At 46.2% G+C, this 26,380-nt stretch overlaps 1 protein-coding gene across 3 annotated transcripts in view; it reads right to left on the bottom strand.

The window, feature by feature from the left end:
* Window positions 1-25,636, bottom strand: part of PAPLN (papilin, proteoglycan like sulfated glycoprotein) — a 487,850-nt gene extending 462,214 nt beyond the window's left edge. For 2 of the 3 annotated variants that reach the window (XM_085627251.1, XM_085627250.1), the window contains exon 1: window positions 25,360-25,621. The gene's annotated coding sequence lies outside the window, so the exon portion shown is untranslated. Of the gene's footprint in view, window positions 1-25,359 lie in introns of all 3 variants that reach the window. The other variant, XM_085627249.1, reaches the window with a different exon arrangement.
* Window positions 25,637-26,380: the final 744 nt, after the last annotated feature.

Here is a 26,380-nt window from a genome sequence, read left to right on the forward strand (position 1 = left end):
ACTGCCAAGCCATGTCTTCCCTGGACCGGAAACAAGCTTCCTAGGACCGGTTTCTGGCATTTCAGCCGTCTTCAGCCAGGCTTGCTTGAATCCAGTGGCAAAGTGAGCAAGGGACTCACGTCTGAGCATACCCTGCCAACTTATGGCGAACAAAGCAAAACCAAAGGAAATGATGGACGGAGTGTTGAACATTGCAAGCACTCTCCCCCAGTCAACTGATCTGGGTTTAATCCACCACCGTTCTTTAGCCCACTCTGCCACCCCAGTTCAGACATGGCCATATGCAAATCAGTCTGACCTTGTGCCTCATGGGAACAGTCCAGCCAGAACTGCCAAGCCATGTCTTCCCTGGACCGGAAACAAGCTTCCTAGGACCGGTTTCTGGCATTTCAGCCGTCTTCAGCCAGGCTTGCTTGAATCCAGTGGCAAAATGAGCAAGGGACTCACGTCTGAGCATACCCTGCCAACTTATGGCGAACAAAGCAATACCAAAGGAAATGATGGACGGAGTGTTGAACATTGCAAGCACTCTGCCCCAGTCAACTGATCTGGGTTTAATCCACCACCGTTCTTTAGCCCACTCTGCCACCCCAGTTCAGACATGGCCATATGCAAATCAGTCTGACCCTGTGCCTCATGGGAACAGTCCAGCCCGAACTGCCAAGCCATGTCTTCCCTGGACCGGAAACAAGCTTCCTAGGACCGGTTTCTGGCATTTCAGCCGTCTTCAGCCAGGCTTGCTTGAATCCAGTGGCAGTGGGCAAGGGACTCACGTCTGAGCATACCCTGCCAACTTATGGCGAACAAAGCAAAACCAAAGGAAATGATGGACGGAGTGTTGAACATTGCAAGCACTCTCCCCCAGTCAACTGATCTGGGTTTAATCCACCACCGTTCTTTAGCCCACTCTGCCACCCCAGTTCAGACATGGCCATATGCAAATCAGTCTGACCCTGTGCCTCATGGGAACAGTCCAGCCCGAACTGCCAAGCCATGTCTTCCCTGGACCGGGAACAAGCTTCCTATGACCGGTTTCTGGCATTTCAGCCGTCTTCAGCCAGGCTTACTTGAATCCAGTGGCAAAGTGAGCAAGGGACTCACGTCTGAGCATACCCTGCCAATTTATGGCGAACAAAGCAATACCAAAGGAAATGATGGACGGAGTGTTGAACATTGCAAGCACTCTCCCCCAGTCAACTGATCTGGGTTTAATCCACCACCATTCTTTAGCCCACTCTGCCACCCCAGTTCAGACATGGCCATATGCAAATCAGTCTGACCCTGTGCCTCATGGGAACAGTCCAACCCGAACTGCCAAGCCATGTCTTCCCTGGACCGGAAACAAGCTTCCTAGGACCGGTTTCTGGCATTTCAGCCATCTTCAGCCAGGCTTGCTTGAATCCAGTGGCAAAGTGAGCAAGCGACTCACGTCTGAGCATACCCTGCCAACTTATGGCGAACAAAGCAAAACCAAAGGAAATGATGGACGGAGTGTTGAACATTGCAAGCACTCTCCCCCAGTCAACTGATCTGGGTTTAATCCACCACCGTTTTTTAGCCCACTCTGCCACCCCAGTTCAGACATGGCCATATGCAAATCAGTCTGACCTTGTGCCTCATGGGAACAGTCCAGCCCCAACTGCCAAGCCTTGTCTTCCCTGGACCGGAAACAAGCTTCCTAGGACAGGTTTCTGGCATTTCAGCCGTCTTCAGCCAGGCTTGCTTGAATCCAGTGGCAAAGTGAGCAAGGGACTCACGTCTGAGCATACCCTGCCAACTTATGGTGAACAAAGCAAAACCAAAGGAAATGATGGACGGAGTGTTGAACATTGCAAGCACTCTCCCCCAGTCAACTGATCTGGGTTTAATCCACCACCGTTCTTTAGCCCACTCTGCCACCCCAGTTCAGACATGGCCATATGCAAATCAGTCTAACCCTGTGCCTCATGGGAACAGTCCAGCCCAAACTGCCAAGCCATGTCTTCCCTGGACCGGAAACAAGCTTCCTAGGACCGGTTTCTGGCATTTCAGCCGTCTTCAGCCAGGCTTGCTTGAATCCAGTGGCAAAGTGAGCAAGGGACTCACGTCTGAGCATACCCTGCCAACTTATGGCGAACAAAGCAAAACCAAAGGAAATGATGGACGGAGTGTTGAACATTGCAAGCACTCTCCCCCAGTCAACTGATCTGGGTTTAATCCACCACCGTTCTTTAGCCCACTCGGCCACCCCAGTTCAGACATGGCCATATGCAAATCAGTCTGACCCTGTGCCTCATGGGAACAGTCCAGCCCCAACTGCCAAGCCATGTCTTCCCTGGACCGGAAACAAGCTTCCTAGGACCGGTTTCTGGCATTTCAGCCATCTTCAGCCAGGCTTGCTTGAATCCAGTGGCAAAGTGAGCAAGGGACTCACGTCTGAGCATACCCTGCCAACTTATGGCGAACAAAGCATAACCAAAGGAAATGATGGACGGAGTGTTGAACATTGCAAGCACTCTCCCCCAGTCAACTGATCTGGGTTTAATCCACCACCGTTCTTTAGCCCACTCTGCCACCCCAGTTCAGACATGGCCATATGCAAATCAGTCTGACCCTGTGCCTCATGGGAACAGTCCAGCCCGAACTGCCAAGCCATGTCTTCCCTTGACCGGAAACAAGCTTCCTAGGACCGGTTTCTGCCATTTCAGCCGTCTTCAGCCAGGCTTGCTTGAATCCAGTGGCAAAGTGAGCAAGGGACTCACGTCTGAGCATACCCTGCCAACTTATGGCGAACAAAGCAAAACCAAAGGAAATGATGGACGGAGTGTTGAACATTGCAAGCACTCTCCCCCAGTCAACTGATCTGGGTTTAATCCACCACCGTTCTTTAGCCCACTCTGCCACCCCAGTTCAGACATGGCCATATGCAAATCAGTCTGACCCTGTTCCTCATGGGAACAGTCCAGCCCAAACTGCAAAGCCATGTCTTCCCTGGACCGGAAACAAGCTTCCTAGGTCCAGTTTCTGGCATTTCAGCCGTCTTCAGCCAGGCTTGCTTGAATCCAGTGGCAAAGTGAGCAAGGGACTCACGTCTGAGCATACCCTGCCAACTTATGGCGAACAAAGCAAAACCAAAGGAAATGATGGACGGAGTGTTGAACATTGCAAGCACTCTACCCCAGTCAACTGATCTGGGTTTAATCCACCACCGTTCTTTAGCCTACTCTGCCACCCCAGTTCAGACATGGCCATATGCAAATCAGTCTGACCCTGTGCCTCATGGGAACAGTCCAACCCCAACTGCCAAGCCATGTCTTCCCTGGACCGGAAACGAGCTTCCTAGGACCAGTTTCTGGCATTTCAGCCGTCTTCAGCCAGGCTTGCTTGAATCCAGTGGCAAAGTGAACAAGGGACTCACGTCTGAGCATACCCTGCAAACTTATGGCGAACAAAGCAAAACCAAAGGAAATGATGGACGGAGTGTTGAACATTGCAAGCCCTCTCCCCCAGTCAACTGATCTGGGTTTAATCCACCACCGTTCTTTAGCCCACTCGGCCACCCCAGTTCAGACATGGCCATATGCAAATCAGTCTGACCCTGTGCCTCATGGGAACAGTCCAGCCCGAACTGCCAAGCCATGTCTTCCCTGGACCGGAAACAAGCTTCCTAGGACCGGTTTCTGGCATTTCAGCCGTCTTCAGCCAGGCTTGCTTGAATCCAGTGGCAGTGAGCAAGGGACTCACGTCTGAGCATACCCTGCCAACTTATGGCGAACAAAGCAAAACCAAAGGAAATGATGGACGGAGTGTTGAACATTGCAAGCACTCTCCCCCAGTCAACTGATCTGGGTTTAATCCACCACCGTTCTGAAGCCCACTCTGCCACCCCAGTTCAGACAATGCCATATGCAAATCAGTCTGACCCTGTGCCTCATGGGAACAGTCCAGCCCGAACTGCCAAGCCATGTCTTCCCTGGACCGGAAACAAGCTTCCTAGGACCGGTTTCTGGCATTTCAGCCGTCTTCAGCCAGGCTTCCTTGAATCCAGTGGCAAAGTGAGCAAGGGACTCACGTCTGAGCATACCCTGCCAACTTATGGCGAACAAAGCAAAACCAAAGGAAATGATGGACGGAGTGTTGAACATTGCAAGCACTCTCCCCCAGTCAACTGATCGGGGTTTAATCCACCACCGTTCTTTAGCCCACTCTGCCACCCCAGTTCAGACATGGCCATATGCAAATCAGTCTGACCCTGTGCCTCGTGGGAACAGTCCAGCCCGAACTGCCAAGCCATGTCTTCCCTGGACCGGAAACAAGCTTCCTAGGACCGGTTTCTGGCATTTCAGCTGTCTTCAGCCAGGCTTGCTTGAATCCAGTGGCAAAGTGAGCAAGGGACTCACGTCTGAGCATACCCTGCCAACTTATGGCGAACAAAGCAAAACCAAAGGAAATGATGGACGGAGTGTTGAACATTGCAAGCACTCTCCCCCAGTCAACTGATCTGGGTTTAATCCACCACCGTTCTTTAGCCCACTCTGCCACCCCAGTTCAGACATGGCCATATGTAAATGAGTCTGACCCTGTGCCTCATGGGAACAGTCCAGCCCAAACTGCCAAGCCATGTCTTCCCTGGACCGGAAACAAGCTTCCTAGGACCGGTTTCTGGCATTTCAGCCGTCTTCAGCCAGGCTTGCTTGAATCCAGTGGCAAAGTGAGCAAGGGACTCACGTCTGAGCATACCCTGCCAACTTATGGCGAACAAAGCAAAACCAGAGGAAATGATGGACGGAGTGTTGAACATTGCAAGCACTCTACCCCAGTCAACTGATCTGGGTTTAATCCACCACCGTTCTTTAGCCCACTCTGCCACCCCAGTTCAGACATGGCCATATGCAAATCAGTCTGTCCCTGTGCCTCATGAGAACAGTCCAGCCCGAACTGCCAAGCCATGTCTTCCCTGGACCGGAAACAAGCTTCCTAGGACCGGTTTCTGGCATTTCAGCCGTCTTCAGCCAGGCTTGCTTGAATCCAGTGGCAAAGTGAGCAAGGGACTCACGTCTGAGCATACCCTGCCAACTTATGGCGAACAAAGCAAAACCAAAGGAAATGATGGACGGAGTGTTGAACATTGCAAGCACTCTCCCCCAGTCAACTGATCTGGGTTTAATCCACCACCGTTCTTTTGCCCACTCTGCCACCCCAGTTCATACATGGCCATATGCAAATCAGTCTGACCCTGTGCCTCATGGGAACAGTCCAGCCCGAACTGCCAAGCCATGTCTTCCCTGGACCGGAAACAAGCTTCCTAGGACCGGTTTCTGGCATTTCAGCCGTCTTCAGCCAGGCTTGCTTGAATCCAGTGGCAAAGTGAGCAAGGGACTCACGTCTGAGCATACCCTGCCAACTTATGGCGAACAAAGCCAAACCAAAGGAAATGATGGACGGAGTGTTGAACATTGCAAGCACTCTCCCCCAGTCAACTGATCTGGGTTTAATCCACCACCGTTCTTTAGCCCACTCGGCCACCCCAGTTCAGACATGGCCATATGCAAATCAGTCTGACCCTGTGCCTCATGGGAACAGTCCAGCCAGAACTGCCAAGCCATGTCTTCCCTGGACCGGAAACAAGCTTCCTAGGACCGGTTTCTGGCATTTCAGCCGTCTTCAGCCAGGCTTGCTGGAATCCAGTGGCAAAGTGAGCAAGGGACTCATGTCTGAGCATACCCTGCAAACTTATGGCAAACAAAGCAAAACCAAAGGAAATGATGGACGGAGTGTTGAACATTGCAAGCACTCTCCCCCAGTCAACTGATCTGGGTTTAATCCACCAACGTTCTTTAGCCCACTCTGCCACCCCAGTTCAGACATGGCCATATGCAAATCCGTCTGACCCTGTGCCTCATGGGAACAGTCCAGCCCGAACTGCCAAGCCATGTCTTCCCTGGACCGGAAACAAGCTTCCTAGCACCGGTTTCTGGCATTTCAGCCGTCTTCAGCCAGGCTTGCTTGAATCCAGTGGCAGTGAGCAAGGGACTCACGTCTGAGCATACCCTGCCATCTTATGGCGAACAAAGCAAAACCAAAGGAAATGATGGACGTAGTGTTGAACATTGCAAGCACTCTCCCCCAGTCAACTGATATGGGTTTAATCCACCACCGTTCTTTAGCCCACTCTGCCACCCCAGTTCAGACATGGCCATATGCAAATCAGTCTGACCCTGTGCCTCATGGGAGCAGTCCAGCCCGAACTGCCAAGCCATGTCTTCCCTGGACCGGAAACAAGCTTCCTAGGACCGGTTCCTGGCATTTCAGCCGTCTTCAGCCAGGCTTGCTTGAATCCAGTGGCAAAGTGAGCAAGGGACTCACGTCTGAGCATACCCTGCCAACTTATGGCGAACAAAGCAAAACCAGAGGAAATGATGGACGGAGTGTTGAACATTGCAAGCACTCTCCCCCAGTCAACTGATCTTGGTTTAATCCACCACCGTTCTTTAGCCCACTCTGCTTCTGTACAGCACAGCTTAAAGACATATGCAAAGTCAATATCTCTGGCTAAACACTTATAAGGTCCCAAAGGCGAGACCTATTGGCTATGCCAATGCTTGTTTCTACATGTTAACCGCCCTCCTTGATCCAGTCCTGAATCTGATCACTCACCCCGCTCTAAGATGGTTTTACAAGAACACTTAATATTAACATGTATAAGTGTTGCAGATGTTTCCAAGCCACCAGGGACACTGGAGTCAGCCAAGTGTTTAATTTTACACCCCACGTTGTCCTCCCAAACTTTAGTCCTGTTGGATATTTGAGGTTTAGGAGGACTACAATTCCCAGAATGCATTGAGTTGGTAATTGAATGGCCAGAACTGGAACTAAGTGTGTCAAATGCAATGATGTACGAATGGTGTCCTGGGCCTCTCTTACTTCCTGTAGAGTCATAAAACAAAGCCACAATTGGGCTGCAGAGGACCCTAGTGCCCATGCGCTTGGGCTCTATAGCACCTGCAGAAGGCAGTTCTTAATTTGAGCCCTGTGAGCATTTTTCTGATCACATGTGACATCTGCTCGCTTTAGTGCCAGAGCTATGGGGCTAGTCCTTTAGTTTGCCATTTTCTCCTTGTATATGTCCCCTTTCATTTGTTTCCGTCTCATATTTCAATTTCCATTTGTAGAGCATACCACATTTGTCCAGACAATGCTAACAGGTTACTTGCTTGCCTCTTATTTGAACTCATTGGTCATTGCATTTTAACCAGGAAACCATAATGCTACAATATGGTCCACAATATATCTCAGCTTTATCATTCCACCATGGCAAAGATATTGGTTGCAAACATGGCAGCCTTTCAGTGGACGTATGAGTGGGTAGCACTTTCATATATCAGCCAAACCTATTGGCATTGCCAATGGACAGTTTTCCAATTTTTGCCTCCCTTTTTCTCCCTTTTCTGCCTTTCTCTCTCTTGCTCTCGGTCAAAGTCTGATAATGAAAATTAAAATTAAGTTAATATCTACAAAAATGAGTGCTGGCGCCCACAACCAGTAGCGTAGGAAGGGGGGGGTGAGGTGGGTGCGGGCCACCCCGGATGTCATCACTGAGGGGGGTAATGAAATGGCAAAAATATGTGTTTAAACACATATTTTTGCCATTTTGTCAACCCGGTGTGACAAAAAAAATTCCGCACCGTGTACCACCTGACCTTGCTACCCCAGTGCCCGCAACTATTAATTCAGTGTTTGGCAGCGAGATTGGAAATAGGTGCTGTGGGAAATACAGACTTCGTTTTCTTCGCAGCATAACTTTCCCTGCGGGGAAATGCTTTTCTTTGGCGAGAAAAAATCTTGCTGACACTTTATTTTAAAGAGCATTCTCACGCTGAAACTTGTTTTTTTTAAAGGCAATTCTCATTATAAAACATTTTATTGCGGATTCCTTCGCCGCATAAGCTCACTTTGCAAGTTGTTTCACTGCATTTCTTTTGACATTTACCCAGCTCTGTGACTTCACAACTTTGATAAAGGTTTGAAAAAGGACTCCTTAAGTCTTGTGACAAAAGTTGGTTTATGCACCAAGAAAGACTTGAGTTTGCACACCCTTTATTAGTGGTATATTTAGGTGCGTAACACTGTTGATGGTATATTTAGGTTGATGCCTCTGTTGGTGGTATATTTTGGTGGTGCACCTGTTGGTGGTATATTTAGGTGGTGCCCCTGTTCATGGTATATTTAGGTGGGTGCCCCTGTTGGTGGTATATTTAGGTGGGTGCCCCTGCTCGTGGTATATTTAGGTGGGTGCCCCTGTTGGTGGTATATTTAGGTGGGTGCCTCTGCTGATGGTATATTTAGGTGGGTGTCACTGTTGATGGTATATTTAGGTTGATGCCTCTGTTGGTGGTATATTTTGGTGGTGCACCTGTTGGTGGTATATTTAGGTGGTGCCCCTGCTCGTGGTATATTTAGGTGGGTGCCCCTGCTCGTGGTATATTTAGGTGGGTGCCCCTGTTGGTGGTATATTTAGGTGGGTGCCTCTGCTGATGGTATATTTAGGTGGGTGACACTATTGATGGTATATTTAGGTGGGTGCCTCTGCTGATTGTATATTTAGGTGGGTGCCTCCGCTGATGGTATATTTAGGTGGGTGCCACTGTTGATGGTATATTTGAGAGATGCCCCAGTTGATGGTATATTTAGGCAGGTGTCACTGTTGATGGTATATTTTGGTGGGTATCACTGCTGATGGTATATTTAGGTGGGTGCCCCTGCTGGTGGTAAATTTAGGTGGGTGCCTCTGTTGGTGGTATATTTTGGTGGTGCACCTGCTGATTGTATATTTAGGTGGGTGCCCCTGCTGGTGGTAAATTTAGGTGGGTGCCCCAGTTGATGGTATATTTAGGCAGGTGTCACTGTTGATGGTATATTTTGGTGGGTGCCTCTGTTGGTGGTATATTTTGGTGGGTGCCCCTGCTGGTGGTAAATTTAGGTGGGTGCCTCTGTTGGTGGTATATTTTGGTGGTGCACCTGCTGATGGTATATTTAGGTGGGTGCCCCTGCTGGTGGTAAATTTAGGTGGGTGCCCCTGCTGATGGTATTTTTAGGTGGGTGCCTCTGTTGATGGGATAGTTTGGTGGTGCCCCTGCTGAAGGTATATTTAGGTGGGTGCCACTGTTGATGGTATATTTAGGTGGGTGCCCCTGTTGACGGCATATATTTAGATGGGTGCCCCTATTGACGGTATATTTAGGTGGGTGCCCCTATTGACGGTATATTTAGGTGGGTGCCCCTGTTGACAGCATATATTAAGGTGGGTGCCCCTATTGACGGTATATTTCGGTGGGTGCCCCTGCTGATGGTATATTTAGGTGGGTGCCCCTGCTGATGGTATATATAGGTGGGTGCCCCTGCTGATGGTATATTTAGATGGGTGTCTCTGTTGATGGTATATTTAGATGGGTGTCTCTGTTAGTGATGTATTTAGACGGTGCTCTGTTGATGGTATATATATATATATATTTATGTAGATCTTTAAACCAGGACATGTATACACATACAAAGAGTACATCAATAATCATGTCAAGCTTTTGACATTCAAATCTGTCATACACGTTGCCAATTAGAGACATCAAGCATAGGCTGTACGATCATAACCCCCACCCTATCAGAGTCCCCGGTATACCCTCCACGCTTCCCAAATTTTCTCTCCTTTCTTGGGGCACCCCCTACTTTTATAGATCACTGTCTCGGCTTGCCAACACCAATCAAAGTTTTATAGAATATGGAAAGAGTCTTATCTAGTATCTGCTCTGTCATTACCCGATCTTCCAACGGGCCGGCCTCCATTATTGCTTCCCCTTCCCTGATATGTGTGTTGAGCGCATGGCCCAGTCGCATGTATTGTAGCCATTCACCTTGACCCAAGGAATAGTCCCGCTGCAGCTCTGTGAAGGAGATATACGCCTCCCTTCTCCATACATCACCCAAAGTCTCTTTCCCTATTAGTTCCCATTTGGCGAAATGTTGATGGTATATTTAGGGGATGCTCCTGCTGGTGGTATATTTAGGTGGGTACCTCTGTTGATGGTATATTTAGGTGGTTGCTCCTGTTGATGGTACATTTAGGTGGGTGACACTATTGATGGTATATTTAGGTGGGTGCCTCTGCTGATGGTATATTTAGGTGGGTGCCTCCGCTGATGGTATATTTAGGTGGGTGCCACTGTTGATGGTATATTTGAGAGATGCCCCAGTTGATGGTATATTTAGGCAGGTGTCACTGTTGATGGTATATTAGGGTGGGTATCACTGCTGATGGTATATTTAGGTAGGTGTCCCTGCTGGTGGTATATTCAGGGGGTGCCCCTGCTGCTGTATGTTGGAAAACTAATGAAAATCTTTAATGACAAAACAACATATATATATATATCGCAAAACAATGCCCGTTCAGGCTTAGGTTGCCCAATAAATTATGCAAAATAGGAAGCAAGAAACTCTGGGTAGTGCCCAAATTTAGTTGGAGAACAGCTCCTATATAGAGCACCGTGCAACACTAGCAACACTCTGAATCTGCTCACCTCAAAGGTCTGTTTTTCTAGCAGTTTCTAAGCACCGAATTAGCACAGTGCCAGCGACGCTGAGCTATCTTAATTCGGTCATGTAGATGACCATAAAAGCACGATGAGATTACATACAAAAATATCACAATCATGCACAATTTGATTTAACCACCTACAATGATAATCATATTAAAATATAAAAAACAATCATAGAAAATAGCTCTTAATCAATTTACAAAGTTTCTTAAAATTTCAGTTAATACCAATCAGGTATGTACTGCATAATCTGAGACTAAATCAGACCCAATTCAAAGTTTATAATGCATATTTCTTTTGTCATTTAGAGAGATGTCTCTAACAGGAAGCCAGTCCCTCCCCACACCCTACTACAAACACCTGTCATGTGAGTAAGAGATCTGAAAGGAGAGGCCAGCCCCTCCTCACACCCTACTACACACACCTGTCATCTGAGCGAGAGGCCTCAAAGGAGAAGCCAGTCCATCTATACACCCTACTACGCACATCCGTCATCTGAGAGAGAGGTCTCAAAGGAGAAGCCAGTCCATCTATACACCCCACTACGCACACCCATCATCTAAGAGAGAGGTCTGAAAGGAGAGGCCAGTCTATCCTTACATTCTACTACGCACACCCATCATCTAAGAGAGAGGTCTGAAAGGAGTGGCTGGTCCATCTATACACCCTAGTACTTACACCTGTCATCTGAGAGAGGTCTAAAAGGAGAGGCCAGTCCATCCTTACACTCTACTACTCACACCCATTATCTGTAAAAGAGGTCTTGAAGGGGAGGCCAGTCCATCAACACACCCTACGGCGAACACCTGTCATCTGAGAGGGCAGAGCATAGCGGGGTTGGATTAACGTATCATAATTAAATATTACCTTATGTTTAAAAAGAACAAAGATTACAGTTAGGTTATAGTTAGATGTTATAAAAAGATCTGTTTTTATTTTAAAAATAAACCTTAGAAATTCAATGAAAAAAACAAAGGTTATAATAATTTTGTAGTTAAGTGAATTTCTCAATAACAACATAACGTTTGAAACATTTTTTAAAAACTGAAATTCACCAGTTACAGTTAGCAGTGCTAGCGATAACTTGCACCCCGCCATGCACTGCTTATGACCTCACAAAAGACATCACTCATGACATATTCTATGACATCATTTATGACATCAATGATAACATCTCAAATGGCATGATTGATGACATCACTCATGTCACCACTGATGACACCATCCAATGAGTGTGCTAGCATACTTAACCTAATTTTTTACAGCACGGGTCCAGCTAATGGGTGTAAAGGTTCACAAAACACAACTGCTCCTAATGCAGTGGTGTAACAAACGCCCCCGCAGCACCCACAGTGCGGCTAGGGCCCCGAGCTCCAGGGGGCCCCCTCAGCACAGTACCCTGGTCTGAGAGCTTCTGATTGAGTCCAGAGTGAGCCCCTCCACGTACTTTGTGGGGGGGCCCTCAAGGTTCGTTACGCCACTTTCCTAATGCACCATAGGTGCGTAGATGTATGGAAGATGGTATAAATCTTTGCATTCAAGAGTAACTCTGTGTGCAGGTGACAGTTGATGACTTGTGTTCATTATGTTCCACACAAGTCTTTTGGTACTGCAGAAAACGTGTTCAACGGTAGTAAGATTCTACTATACATTAGGCCTGGGCTAAATTTCCGTTCCGCTCGCGGAAATTGCGATAATTTGACATTTTCGCGTTCCGCGGAGAGCGCGAAAATGTCAAAATTTCCGCATACCGCAGCTTAGCGATAATTTTTTTCTTGCTCGCGCTGTAAAATAATACATTCTCGCGCGCGCGCGATCGCCTTACCTGAATCCCCGCGTTCGCCGACAAGTTTTCCCGATCCGGTCGCGTTCTCCACGAGATGTTGGATTGTTGGTAGCCATTTGCGCTGTCTCGCGACAGTTCGCACCTGCTTTAACGTCATGCGTCGCGCGATCACGTCTTTCTTCTCGCGATCATGCACCGCGAGAAGAGTGAAAACAAGATCGCCGCACCCGCGAGCAACCGCATGGGTAAGTTGGCGAGCCGCGACCACGCAGAAAATACCGCGAACGGGCGGGAAAAAAACTTCCGCATCTTCGCGATATTTCCACGTGTTTGCGGAGATTTTTAACATTTTCGCGATAATTTGCGAAAGTCGCTTTCACAAATTCCGCCCACCCCTACTATACATGTGCTTGTTTTGCTTGAGAAGATGGGCTATAAAGTTTTCAAGACAGTATAAAAGGGGCAGGTTGTAGAATGTTTAACATCTTCAGATCATGGCTATTTTAAGCAAATAGTGTATTTTTTACTACTTTGGAATAGAGTGTACACTGATGTTAGTAGATACTTTTTAATTTTCCGTTGGAATGTTTCTTATGAAAGTTTCACTGTTTGCAAACAGTGTGGTATAGAATAAACTCTCTCCATAGAGTAAGCACTGTTTACAGTACCCAGTTATCTACAGATTTCAACTTCTTTTCTCCATGTAGGTTTGGTGAGCTTCAGGTTTTTGATAAGGATAAAAAATGCCCTTAGTAGGTCTTTTGTTTTGGAACTGGCATTCACTATTTTTAGTAACTTGGCTTTCTCTGAACAGAAGAATGCAGATTGAACACCTTACTCAATGAGGGTTTCCCGTATATCTGGGGCTGATTGTTAATGTGAACTAAGCTAGCTGTAAAGTGTATGGTATAGGGTCAATGTTGCACATAATACTTGCTTCCTACACCTAATGGTGTTGGGTCTCTGATGGCAGTAACGATGTCTGATATTCTCCTGAGCTATTTTGTACTTACTGTCAAGCCTGTAATGCCATACTAATTTATAGAGCAATATGCGTGAAAACGAAGTTTGGATGATGTCATCAGTGATGCCATTAATGATGTCATGTGAGATGTCATAGAGCATGTCATGAGTGATGTCATATGTGAGGTCATAAGCAGTGCATGGCAGGGCGCAAGTCAAAGTTACCTCTGCTAACTATAACTGGTGAATTTCTGTGTTTTGTTTTAGTTCGAAAACGTTAATGTTGTCACTGAGAAATTCACCTAACTATAACGTTACTTTAACCTTTGTTTTTCTCAGTGAATATACATACATATATATATTCACTTAAAAAACCATAGGTTTCACACATGTTATAGTTAGCTGGACATTTCACTCGTAAAAAACCATTGAAATTCCCCCGTTATAGTTAGTTCAGATAACTATAACTCGCGCGCCCGCAATCCACTGCTGATGACGTCACATATTACATCACTCATGACATGGTCAGTGACATCACTCATGACATCACTGATGACATCATCCTTGTGATAGAGTGGCGGTCGCGCGAGTTATAGTTATCTGAACTAACTATAACGGGGGAATTTCAATGGTTTTTTACGAGTGAAATGTCCAGCTAACTATAACATGTGTGAAACCTATGGTTTTTTAAGTGAATTTGTAAGGTTTTTTAAATGCTAATTTATGTATGTATTATTATATTTTTTATATATTTATTTTACAATAAACTACCTATGTATATAGTTATAGATTGACTGTATCCTGTAATATGGAATGGCTCAGCTCTTTTTTTTTTAATTTGGATAAAGTTGAACAGCATAGTTAATACCTTCTATAAACTTATAAACAGTTAAAAATGTTTGTTTTTTTAAGTTTTTTTCATGGTGCGCGCACCCCGCGTTTTTTGGAAAAAAAAATAAAATGTTTTTTTCACCCTTCGGGGTCCTTCAGGGACCCCCTGACAAAGGCTAGGGGGTCCGGAACTCTCTACCCTGCCCCCTTTTCACGTTCTCCACCTTTCTTTTTCACTGTCACACACAAAATGGCGGCCGACACTTCCTGATTTCGACCGATTCGAATGTTGACTGACATGTAACCACCAATCAGAATTACGCTCGCGCACGTTATGGTGCGCGCACCGTGTGCGCATGGTGAGTACGGTGCGCGCATATAGATATTTATGTATTTTTAACTGCAATTTTCTCAGGAACTACTGAACAGATTGACACCATATATGCAAAAGGCACATGCCTGAACTGAGGACTACCTCTTTGCCAAATTTCAAGTAATTCTGTTCAGCCGTTCGGGCTGTATCTTTGACTAAAGGTCCTATGGGAAAATGCATGGGGAAAATGCGTTTTGGGACCCCCCTTTTTTCTCAGCCCCCGCTTGACGAATCACCCCGAGACTTTCAGGGTAGGAGCTGAGCGGAGCGCCCCATTAGTTTTGAAAATTTTGCGAGGATTCGTCAACCGGCACCAAAGTTATTCAAAATAGAATTTTCAGATTTCCTATGGGAACTCGGTCCTAACTATAACTATCTACTGGCGACCGCCAGTAGATAATATATATATATATTTTTGGTCCAGTTGAAGGCATTCGCCGAAACGCGTCGACCGTCCCTGTTGTTGTGCACCTGGTGAAGATGAAATAAAACGTTATTGACTGACCTTGCTGTGCTGTTGGACTTCCTTGTTGCCGTGGATATCTTGGTGGGGATTGCTACCGAGTTTCTTTTCTAAATATATATATATATGTGTGTGTATATATATATATATATATATCCTAAGAACTCCACTGCACAGCGGCTATGTTGTTTCAACAAAATTGGTCACGGACCACAGTTAGATGCGCAGAATCTAGTTTATTGCCTTCAAACTCTGTCGGCAATTACGCGTTTCGGCTCCAGGGAGCCTTTATCACATGACATGTCACTGAGAAATTCACCTAACTATAACGTTACTTTAACCTTTGTTTTTCTCAGTGAATATATATATATATATATATATATATATATATATAGTACATATATATATATGTATATTTTTTTTTGTTAAAAATAAAAAGGTCTTAGCTAACACCAGACATAAAAATGTGAAAAGACACATGATTGTTACAAACATTCCACTAAATATGCTAGAATCAAAAGTTGATATTCTTTTCGCCATGGAATTTCTTTCCTGTACACCCGCTCGTGGTACTGGACTTCAAACTTTTCAGGATAATTTAAAAAAACAGGCCTTTTAAGAAAGCGCATTATTACTCCATTGTACGATCCAGCGCTAGTGCCAAGAAATCAATAGTGAACGTGTGCTATATAAAAATCTTCAACAAAACATAACATCTAGTATATAGAAAAAGCTGAACTATACCCCCTCACACACACACGCACACGACTGGGAGTGCACTACTTTGTGAGAGAAGTGATTTCTTATAGCTAAGCATATATATATATATTTGTGCTTGATGTTCAGCAGCACTTCTGTGCAGCACTGCAAGAGTTAATTGAGACACAAGTACATGTCTATACAGAGTGTTAATCCTTTAATGGGGAAATAGCAGCCTTTCTGAACAGTGCTGTAATGCGGTGGTGCATTCCTATCTCACCACTGCAAATGACAGCTCGTGTGTTGGGGTCGGTGGAGTCTCTAGAAGTGAATTTTAGGGGGGCACACATTGGGCAACAGATAAAACTGGTGGGACCACCTACTAAGTTATATTTATATACTGGTGGGGACACCTACAAATTAATATCTGCAACTAACTTTGACGTCATTCCACTTTAACCGTTTTTTTAAGTGACTATATATGTATGTATATATAGCTTTTGCGATCGAAACGCGTCCAGGGCGGACACTTGTCTGTTTTTACTATGATGGTCAAATAAACTACTATCATGGAGTAACCCCTGTTGTTTGAAGTGATTTTTTCATCTTTGAAGACTTTGTGAGGTCCGTACCTGTGTGTTGAAGCAATCAGCAATTCAGGCATCAAAGCTGCAAGATGTATATATATATATATATATATACTTAAATATACTTAAAAGAATGGTTAAAGTGGAATGACGTCAATATATATATATAGTCACTTGAAAAAGCAAATCTTAAAGCTATAGTTAGGTGAAAATGTCAGTTTAAATGTAACATTTTAAATTACAAAAACACTGGAATTCACCAGTTATTGTTAACTTGTCAACTGAAGTAACTAGCACCTTCCCAATGAACAGTGTTGTCATCAATGATGTTATTTCAGATGTCATCAGTGATGTTATCAATGGTGTCAAAGAAAATGTCATGAGGGATGTAATATGTGAGGTCATAAACAGCACATGGCAAGGGCTCAAGTTGTAGTTACTTCAGTATTTCTAGTTTTAAACTTTTTTTTAATTAGGATCTCATTAGCATGTGTAACTATGCCAACTCCCGTCCCCACCCCTCAGGCAACCAACACTCTACCACACACAGCTTGGCAGGACCTGCACCAACCGCCTGTATGCGACCAACCCACCACAGACACCCAGGCCCTCTTTCTTTGGAAAAAAATGTTTCCCGACCCCATGGGACTTTCAGGGGAGCCAGCTCTCACACTGTCTTCCCGCAAGACTCTCTCAGGAGCACAGAGAGCCACGCTGGCTCCCGCGATTGCCTCGCTGGATTGTGATCCCCTCCACAAGGTCCAGTCAGTCAGGGTACCGCTACCATGCCCCCTGCATGTAACTTTTTTTCATTTTCAGGCCACCCGATGCCCTGTAGCTGCAACATTTTGTTTTCATGTTGGGGCCAGCCAATCAGAGTGCAAGCTCACGCAGGTGGCCGATGGGCAAAAATGCCCCTTGGCAGTGCTTAATTTGAGCCAGCGGTTGCCGGTAGAGCCCACCGACACTCATTTTTGGGGACCGGCACTTATTTTTCCACATTGGGCATTTCGCAGGAGCAAAATAGGGAAAAATAAACAAAAGGGGTGGAAGGAGAAAGAGAAAGATAGAAAACCTGTCTCAAAGGGAGAAAGCAGGGACCTGCAAGAGTGAGATAATTGTGCAGCGGGGTGTCCAGTAGTCAATTAAAGAGGCATGAAGTGGATTTCAGTCTACCAGCCTTGGTATTCAGGGCACTGACTTGTAATAGCGCTGGCTGCAGCCTTCTGAGCAGAGTTTCAGGGACCGTCACTCATTCTTTCACAAATCAAGCACTGTCTTTCAGCAAATCAGATTGTTCTATTATTTCAACTTGCATACTTGTTGGCCTTCCTGGAGAGTCCCGCAAACCAAACTGTCCAAATATCTATACATTTCGAACCTTAATTTTTCCAAAATCACTGAAAGGATTCACACCGAATTACAAAGGCACACTTTCTAGCATCAGTTGTAGTTAGTGCCATAAACTAGAACATGAGAATTTCAGTGGTTTTGCATTATTTTTGTGTTATTGCAAAATGTGATAGATAGATGGATAGATAGATAGATAGATAGATAGATAGATAGATAGATAGATAGATAGATAGATAGATAGATAGATAGATAGATAGATAGATAGATAGATAGATAGATAGATAGATAGATAGATAGATAGATAGATAGATAGATAGATAGATATGTTGCTTAAAATGTTTGAATCTGACTTTGTATGTGTGCATATATATCTGTATAAATACATGTAGATATAGAAATACACACCCATACATGCATACAAAGTCAGATTAAAAAATTTTAGGCAAAGAACACTGTTTTCAGTGAAAGATGGTTGGACAAATTAGTGCGTGGTAGGACACAGTGTCTGTTTGTGTTCCCTCCTGGTACCGTCAGACGTTATGGTGGTGGGGTACAAAGGAGGTTGGGGGCAGGACAAAAGCAGCTGAGACACGAGCCTCATCTGCCTCCCTGTAGAGAAGCCTCTGATTGGCCTGCACCAGCACTTATGCACCACTCTGGTTCCTTGCATTCAGGAGTGGCTACATGTCTCTATGCAGGTAAAAGACAACACTTGCCCATAGGTGCCCAATATGTCTTTTTAAAGCACAACAGCGCTAAGACATCTCTGCAGGTCCCTATACAATGCAATGCATTTAATAGGACAGCGACAGCACCTCTTAGCAAGTCTACAATGTAATTAAAGAGACAGATTCATCACTTCACAAGAGGTATGTAATGCATTTCACAGGACAGTGTCAGTGTTTAGGTCGAGCCTGGGCAGCACATGCGCTGCTCTGCAAAGCATGCTGTATTCAGGTATGGACTTGAAGCACAGTCTACTCTCCGCCCATCTTTTCAATTGGCTCCTGCTACTGTCCTTTTTTAAATGGTTGCTTCTGATTCGTTAATAGGATTCTTAGTCCCTACTTAGTAACGCCTTGTCTGCATTTGTAACCTCCCATGAAGACTGGACTCTTTACTTGTGTTGTTACACAGTCTGCTTTATCTAGGCTGTGAACACTAACTTCTTTAATAATTTTCCCCTATTCCATCGCGAGGTGCTTTCCCACAGCCAGCATGTACAAAGTAAAGCGTTTTTTCCCCAGTATTTATTTACTTTATTAGCAGCAGTAACGTGGGCGGCCTGCCTTATTTTGTATTTATTTGCTTTAGTAGTATTCGCGTCACGCCCCCCTTTCAATGTTTAAAGGTAAAGCGCGGCGTGCCACAATTGCTACAGAAGCAAATAAACAGAAAAAAGAGAGGGCAGACGGAATATTTCTTTTCCATTTAATTACTTTTGTAGCAATCTCGGCACGCCGCGCTTTAGCTTTAAACATCTAAAGCGGGGCGTGAGGCGAATACTACTAAAGCAAATAAATGGAAACGAAAAATGCAACGGCCGCCCGCCTTTTTTCACAATTAATTACTTGTGCAACATTTTTTTCCAAACAAGGCACCGGACATGCTTCATGTATTAAGAAGGCAGCCATGCTGCCCTTTTGTATTATTTATCGACACAGCGCCCAACACCCTTTTAACATGGCTGCCGGCCGTGCTGCTGTTATTATGTGTTGTTTTTCAACACAGTACACGACGTGCTTTGTGTTTTAACATGGCGGCCCACAACCAACGATAAGCAGCTGCTGCGCTGTACGCTTAACCTAACTTTGTTATATGGCTAATCTGAGCACCCGCGCCCATTACAAACTCTGTTACAAACTAAGGGGCAGATTTATGAGGCCCGTTGCGCCATCGGAACGTCACTTTTTGTGACGTTTCGTGGCGCAGAAGCCTGCGTGATATTTATCAGGCAGCACTGAGCCACTTTTTTTGGCTTAATGCTGCCTCATAAATATCAGTCCCTTTAACACAGTGTTCTGCGTTAAAGGGGCGTGCAATGGGTGTTGCTGGGGGCGTTCCCAGCAACACCCATGGCCTTTTGACACTGCCCCAGATTTACGAGAAATCGTAAATCTGAGGCAGCGCCAAAAGCTTCCGCCTCCCCAGGGGAGGCGTAAGGGAGGCGCAACGGGGAGAAATATCTTTATTTCTCCTCGTTTTTCCTTTTTCTATGTGTGCTGCATTCTGCAGCACCCATACAAAGAGGAAAAACCTTTTGTGATTATTTTTGTACAGAAAGGTTTCCCTTCCTGTACAAAAATATTCATCTCCGCAACGCAGGCACCCTTGCACCATGGTGCAGAGGTGTCTGCGTTGGCGCAGGCAGCCCATTGTGCGCCGGCGCAGGGGAAAAGGACAGGAATGCGCTGCATTTCATAGATACGGCGCATCCCTGCCCTTTTCTTTTGCCGTAGGGAAGCGCAGCAGGAAGGCCTGCTGCGCTTCCCTACGGCAAAACCTCATAAATCTGCCCCTAATTTTCCTGTGTGCGACTACTTTCTTGCCTTTTCATTTAAAGTGGACTTGTTTATCAACTCTTTAATGAGTCTGTATGCGTGTCTGCTTGTGTGTGTGGCATTTGCAATGCAATAGGTCTCCCATTTGAGAGAGTTTCAGCAAATGCTTTTTATTTATGTGTTGTATTTTAAAACATAAATAAAAGGCATTATCATTTACAATTCCAATAGCTTAAACTCTCGCAAATGCGAGACCTGTTGCAATGCAAGCGCTTGTTTTATATTACCGTAGACGTACCGGCACTTCTCGGGGTTACACTACAGTTAATAGGATTTTTCTGGCATTGCTCAAGAGGTCTAAAAATAATACGGTGTATTTCATGGGACAGTGATAGCTCTTCTCAGCATTTCTGCGATGCATACGGTAGGGCAGTGCCAGGCTTTCTCAGCAGGTCCATGTTGTATGCAATAGGGCAGTGCCAGGCTTTCTCAGGAGGTCTGTGATACATTCAGAAGGACAGAGCCAGGCCTTCTCAGCAGGCATGTGATACATTCAAAAGGACAGTGCCAGGCCTTCTCAGCAGGTTTGTAATACATTTAATAGAACAGTGCCAGGCCTTTTCAGCTGGTCTGTAATACATTTTATAGGACAGTGTCAAGTCTTTTCAGCAGGTCTGTGATCCATTCAAAAGGACAGTGCCAGGCCTTCTCAGCAGGTTTGTAATACATTCAATAGAACAGTGCCAGGCCTTCTCAGCAGGTTTGTAATACATTCAATAGAACAGTGCCAGGCCTTCTCAGCTGGTCTGTAATACATTTTATCGGACAGCGTCAAGTCTTCTCAGCAGGTCTGTGATCCATTCAAAAGGACAGTGCCAGGCCTTCTCAGCAGGTTTGTAATACATTCAATAGAACAGTGCCAGGCCTTCTCAGCTGGTCTGTAATACATTTTATCGGACAGCGTCAAGTCTTCTCAGCAGGTCTGTGATCCATTCAAAAGGACAGTGCCAGGCCTTCTCAGCAGCTCTCTGATGCTTTCAATGGGACAGTGCCAGGCCTTCTCAGCAGCTCTCTGATGCTTTCAGTGGGACAGTGCCAGCCCTTCTAAGCAGGCCTTGGATATGTGCAATAGGACGGTGTCAGCACTACTCAGCAGCTCTCTGATGCTTTCAGTGGGACAGTGCCAGCCCTTCTAAGGAGGGCTCTGATTCGTTCAATAGGACAGTGCCAGCACCTCTCCGCAGCTCTGTGATGCTTTTAGTGGGACAGTGCCAGCCCTTCTAAGCAGGTCTTGGATATATGCAATAGGACAGTGTCAGCACTTCTCAGCAGTTCTGTGAAGGTTTCAGTGGGACAGTGTCAGCCCTTCTAAGGAGGGTTCTGATTCGTTCAATAGGACAGTACTAGCACTTGAAGTCAGGTTTACAATATTTTTATCAGGTCAACACAAAAACTACTCAACAAGTCTAAAATACACTTACTAGAAATGTCAGCACTTCTCAGGAGGTCCATGCTGAGTACAAAGATTTCCAATGCAACTAACAGACTCACATGCCCAATTAATTTCATATTTCCCAATACTACTTCACCGCTAATCCTTTTTGGGTTCCGGAGTAGCGTGCTACTCACCGAAAAGCGCTTCAATGTATTTATTGAGTTTTATATAGCGCTGGCTAGACCCGGAGGTATCAGAGCGCTTTACATGAGGAAGAAATATTGTTTCAGAACATGGTTACAAAGTGACATCCAATGCCTAGTCTGGGGTAGTAAGTGCTCTATAAATGTTACAATTACAATTACACGGTTCATGCAACTCGTTCTCAGTAAGGCTAAATTACAGTTCAAAGGACAGAGTCAGCTCTTGTCTGTAGGACTGCAGGACTTCTACTGGGACAGTACCAGTCCTTGCCAGGAGGATCCTAGTACTTTTAACAGGACAGCGCCAGCATTTCTCAGCAGCTCTGCAAAGAGTTCACTGGGGCGGCACCCGTATCTGCCCTCACCTCTGGACAGTACCTGCCTTTTCAGCAGCTCTGCAGCAGATTTACTAGGGCAGTCCCAGCACTTAGGAGCGACTCTGCAATATGTTTGCTAGGACAGTATCGGCAGTTCGCAGCCGCTTGTCAATACATTTCATAGGGAAGTCCCAGCACTTCTGAGCAGCTCTTCAATACATTTACCAGGGCAGCCCCAGCTCTTCTCATCAGGTCTGTCATACATTTACCAGGGCAACCTGCACTTATCCACAACTCTGCAGCATATTTACTAGGGCAATAATACCACTTCTCAGCAGTTCTGCAATATGTTTGCTTGGACAGTCTAGCACTTCTCAGCAGCTCGGTGATATATTTACTAAGACAGTACCTGCACTCCTCAGCAGCTCTGCGATATATTTACCAAGACAGTACCTGCACTGCTCAGCAACTCGGTTGTATATTTACCAAGGCAGTACCTGCAGTTCTCAGCAGCTCAGTAATTCATTTTACCAAGGCAGTACCTACACTACTCAGCCGCTCTGTAATATATTTACTAAGGCAGTACCTGCATTTCTCAGTAGCTCGGTAATAGATTTACCAAGGCAGTACCTGCACTTCTCAGCCGCTCGGTCATATTTTTACTAAGGCAGTACCTGCACTTCTCAGTAGCTCGGTAATAGATTTACCAAGGCAGTACCTGCACTCCTCAACAGCTCGGTAATATATTTACTAAGGCAGTACCTACACTTCTCAGCAGCTCTGCAATATATTTACCAAGGCAGTACCTGCACTACTCAGCAGCTCGGTAATATATTTACTAAGACATTAACTGCACTACTCAGCAGCCCGGGAATATATTTACTAATGCAGTACCTGCAATACTCAGCATCTCGGTGATATATTTACCAAGGCAGTACCTGCACTTCTCAGCAGATCAATATATATTTACTAGGATAGGACCTGCACTTCTCAGCAGCTCTGGAATATATTGACTAAAACAGCCCCTGCACTTCTCAGCAGCTCTGAAAAATATTTACTAGGACAGTCCCTGCACTCCTTAGCGAGTCTACACATAGTACAGTACATTTCATATAACAGTTCAAATACTGCAGTTCTGTGACGTTTAATGGAACAATTTCCATCAGTTTTATAAAGACATGCATGACATTTAATGGGGCACTGCTACACATTTACTAAAACAGTAGACGTACTTCTATGTTGGTCTGCAATACTCTTTATAACAAGGTACCAGCACTTCTCGCCAACTCAACAGCACTTTCAAAGCAACAGTACCAGTACTTGTCACCAGCTCCCCAACACTTTCGAAGGGACTGTGCCAGGAATTGTCACCAGCTCTCCAACACTTTCAAAGCGACAGTATCAGTACTTGTCACCAGCTCCCCAACACTTTCAAAGAGACAGTACCAGCACTTGTCACCAGCTCCCCAACACTTTCAAAGGGACTGTCCCAGCACCTGTTGCCAGTTCTACAACACTTTTAGTGCATAAGTGCCAGCATTTCTCTTTACCTCAATACCACTTTCAATGGGACTGTCTGTACCAGCACTTCTCTGCAGATTTACAGTTTTTCAATGGCACAGTGCCAAACCTTCTGATCAGCTGTACAGCACTTTCAATGGGACATTACCAGCACCCTCTCACCAGCTGCACATCATTTTCAACGATGCAATACAAGCTGGTCATATGCTCTATAACTCTTTCGAAGGGACAGTACCACCACTTGTCATAGACTGTAGAGCACTTTCAAAGGGACAGTAACAGCACTTCTCAGCAGCTCAACACCACTTTCAATATGTATGTACCAGCACTTCTCTGCAGCTCTACAGTGCATTCAATGGGACAATACCAAAACTTCTGATCAGCTCTACGGCAGTATCAGTGAAACAGTATCAGCACTTCTCCGCAGCTTTCCTGCACATTCATTAGGACAGCCCAGCTCTTCTTACCAGTCTATACAACTTTAAATGAGAAAGTCCAGGCACTTCTCATCAACTGAACAGATTTCAATGGGGAATAATGCACTGTTCTGCTCTACTGCACTTTTATTGGGTATGACCAGCACTTCTCAGCAGCTCTACGGAGCTTTCAATGAACACTTCTCTGCAGCTCTAGGGCACCTTTATTGGGACAGTGTCAGCACTTCTCTGCAGCACTTTTGCCAGGACAGTCCCAGCGCTTCACAGCAGCTCTGCGGCGCTCTCAGTGGAAGGTACCAGCACTTCTCAGCACGTCTACAGTACGTTTAGAAAGACAGAGGTAGTCCCCGGCGGGACTGCGCTGCCTGGGTCGAGGCACCGAACCCGCCGTCTCCCTCGTGCTGTGAGGCAGTGAGCTACGGCTTGTAACACGATATTTACTGCCAACTGTACACAAACACTTCCTGCTCTGGGGAGTAATTGCTGCCAGTCCTTCCCCTAATCCTAATCGTTAAAATGTTGACATAACTTCCAATCCCAGCTTCCCCAGGGACCGCGTTGTGATTCAGGGCATGCCCCTTGTCTACCAGCACTGGGTGTTCTTAAAAGCGCCAGTTTAACATCAATCGCAGTTCACGAACTCGGAGCCAGTTCTACGCAAGAAAGCAAAACTGAGGTTAGAAACACGCAGAGTCTGTAAATCGAGGTGTTTTGTTCCCCTTCTACAAGAATGGCGAAGTCTAAGTGCGAGATGCCATTAAAGAACAAGGGGACCTAGGTTCAAATCCTGGCTCCGCTGTAGACCAGTATGAGTGATCCAAGGAAAATGTCGATCTTATTGCGGCGCGGTTAGTGAAAACTGAGAGCGTTTAGTAATAGGTAACTCCAAAGACGAGCGCTATAAAAACGGGGACATTCTGTTCAGTTTAGGAACCGCATTCCCTCACTATCCCATGGTATTCGAATCAGTCCAACTCTTTGGGTGAATGCGCCCGTTGCTGAAATCAGTGTGCAAATGGAGTTCACACGTTTGAATCCCAGGAGGGTTGCCTCAGTCCTCCATCCTTACGGAGGACTGAGAACACAAGTACAATTATTTGAAGAAGCGAGTGATTGTTAAATGAGGTGCTTGTGTATATCACACTGCAGGCTGCACACACCTGGCACTGCACGCCAGAGCAAATTAAGAAGCTATCCTCAGGTAGGGGAGCAGAAAGGGGGGCAGGGGTGGGAGGGTGAGGGTGAGCGGGGGGAGAGGGGTGGAAGAGTGGGGGTGAGCCAGAGGAGGAGGTGGCTCCCGCCCTCGTTTCAGGGATGCGTCTTACCTCAGGCGTGTGGATGCGTGGTGGCCAGGTGTGGGGTGGGCCCGCCGCCTCCGGGGTGTGCAGACCCCCTGGTGCCCTCCTGTCTCCGCTGCGCCCCCTCAGATCCTCTCAGGTCCCAGTGCAGTCACGCAGGATGCGTGAGGGTACCTCACCCTGGCAGAGTTGGCACTGCTGGCTACGAGAGAAGAGAGGCACCGAGCACTTCTCCACAAACCCCCAGACGACGCGCAGCTGGACTCAGCTCGGATTCCTCCACGCGCGCTCTTTTTTTCTCCTCACACACTTTTTTTAACCGCGCAATAAGTCACTGGCTGGGTGTGGCTTCTCGGCTTGGGTTCTGGCAGCCCCCGGGGGACATGGGAGCTGTGAAAAAGAGGAACGCAGCGGCCTGTCTGTCAGCCTGGGACAGACACCCAAAGGCCGGTGAGCGCGATGGGGCAGGGGGGTAGTTTCCACCGGTGCAGCAGGTTCAGTGGCACCGGAGCCCAGGGACCTGAGGGGCCCACTGAACCCTGATTATTGCTATATTTCACAGAACAGAAAGTAGCCAGGGGCCCCATTTCCTACCTTGAACCAGTGCCCGTGAACACACTGGCTATGCTACTAACATCAGGGGGGTCGGACACACTCCTCCCTGGCCAGGGCAGACAAGGAGGCCTTGCCAAAGGACACACACTGCCACATTCGCAAAGCCAACGAGTTGTATATGCACACACACACAAGAGGGTGTAACCCCGCGGGCGCACATGTGTGACTTTCTAGAGTATTTGATGCCAAAGAGACTCCAAGAGTGGTCAGTGGGGGCCCCACGGAGCTTCGCATCCAGAGCTGTTCTCATCTGGGGACTTGCACAGACGCTCTGTGTGACCCTCCACGCTTGTTTCAGGTTCTTCCTTGCGGATGAGATGGGGGGGGGGGGGGGGGCGCTATTCACTGTAGCACTCTGTTACGTACTCGTACATGCATTTGTGAATTAGCGTAAAGCATCTAAAATTGTAATAAAATGATAATATTCAAGGAC

The sequence above is a fragment of the Triturus cristatus genome, chromosome 9, assembly GCF_964204655.1.
Source record: "Triturus cristatus chromosome 9, aTriCri1.1, whole genome shotgun sequence".
Lineage (NCBI taxonomy): Eukaryota > Metazoa > Chordata > Amphibia > Caudata > Salamandridae > Triturus > Triturus cristatus.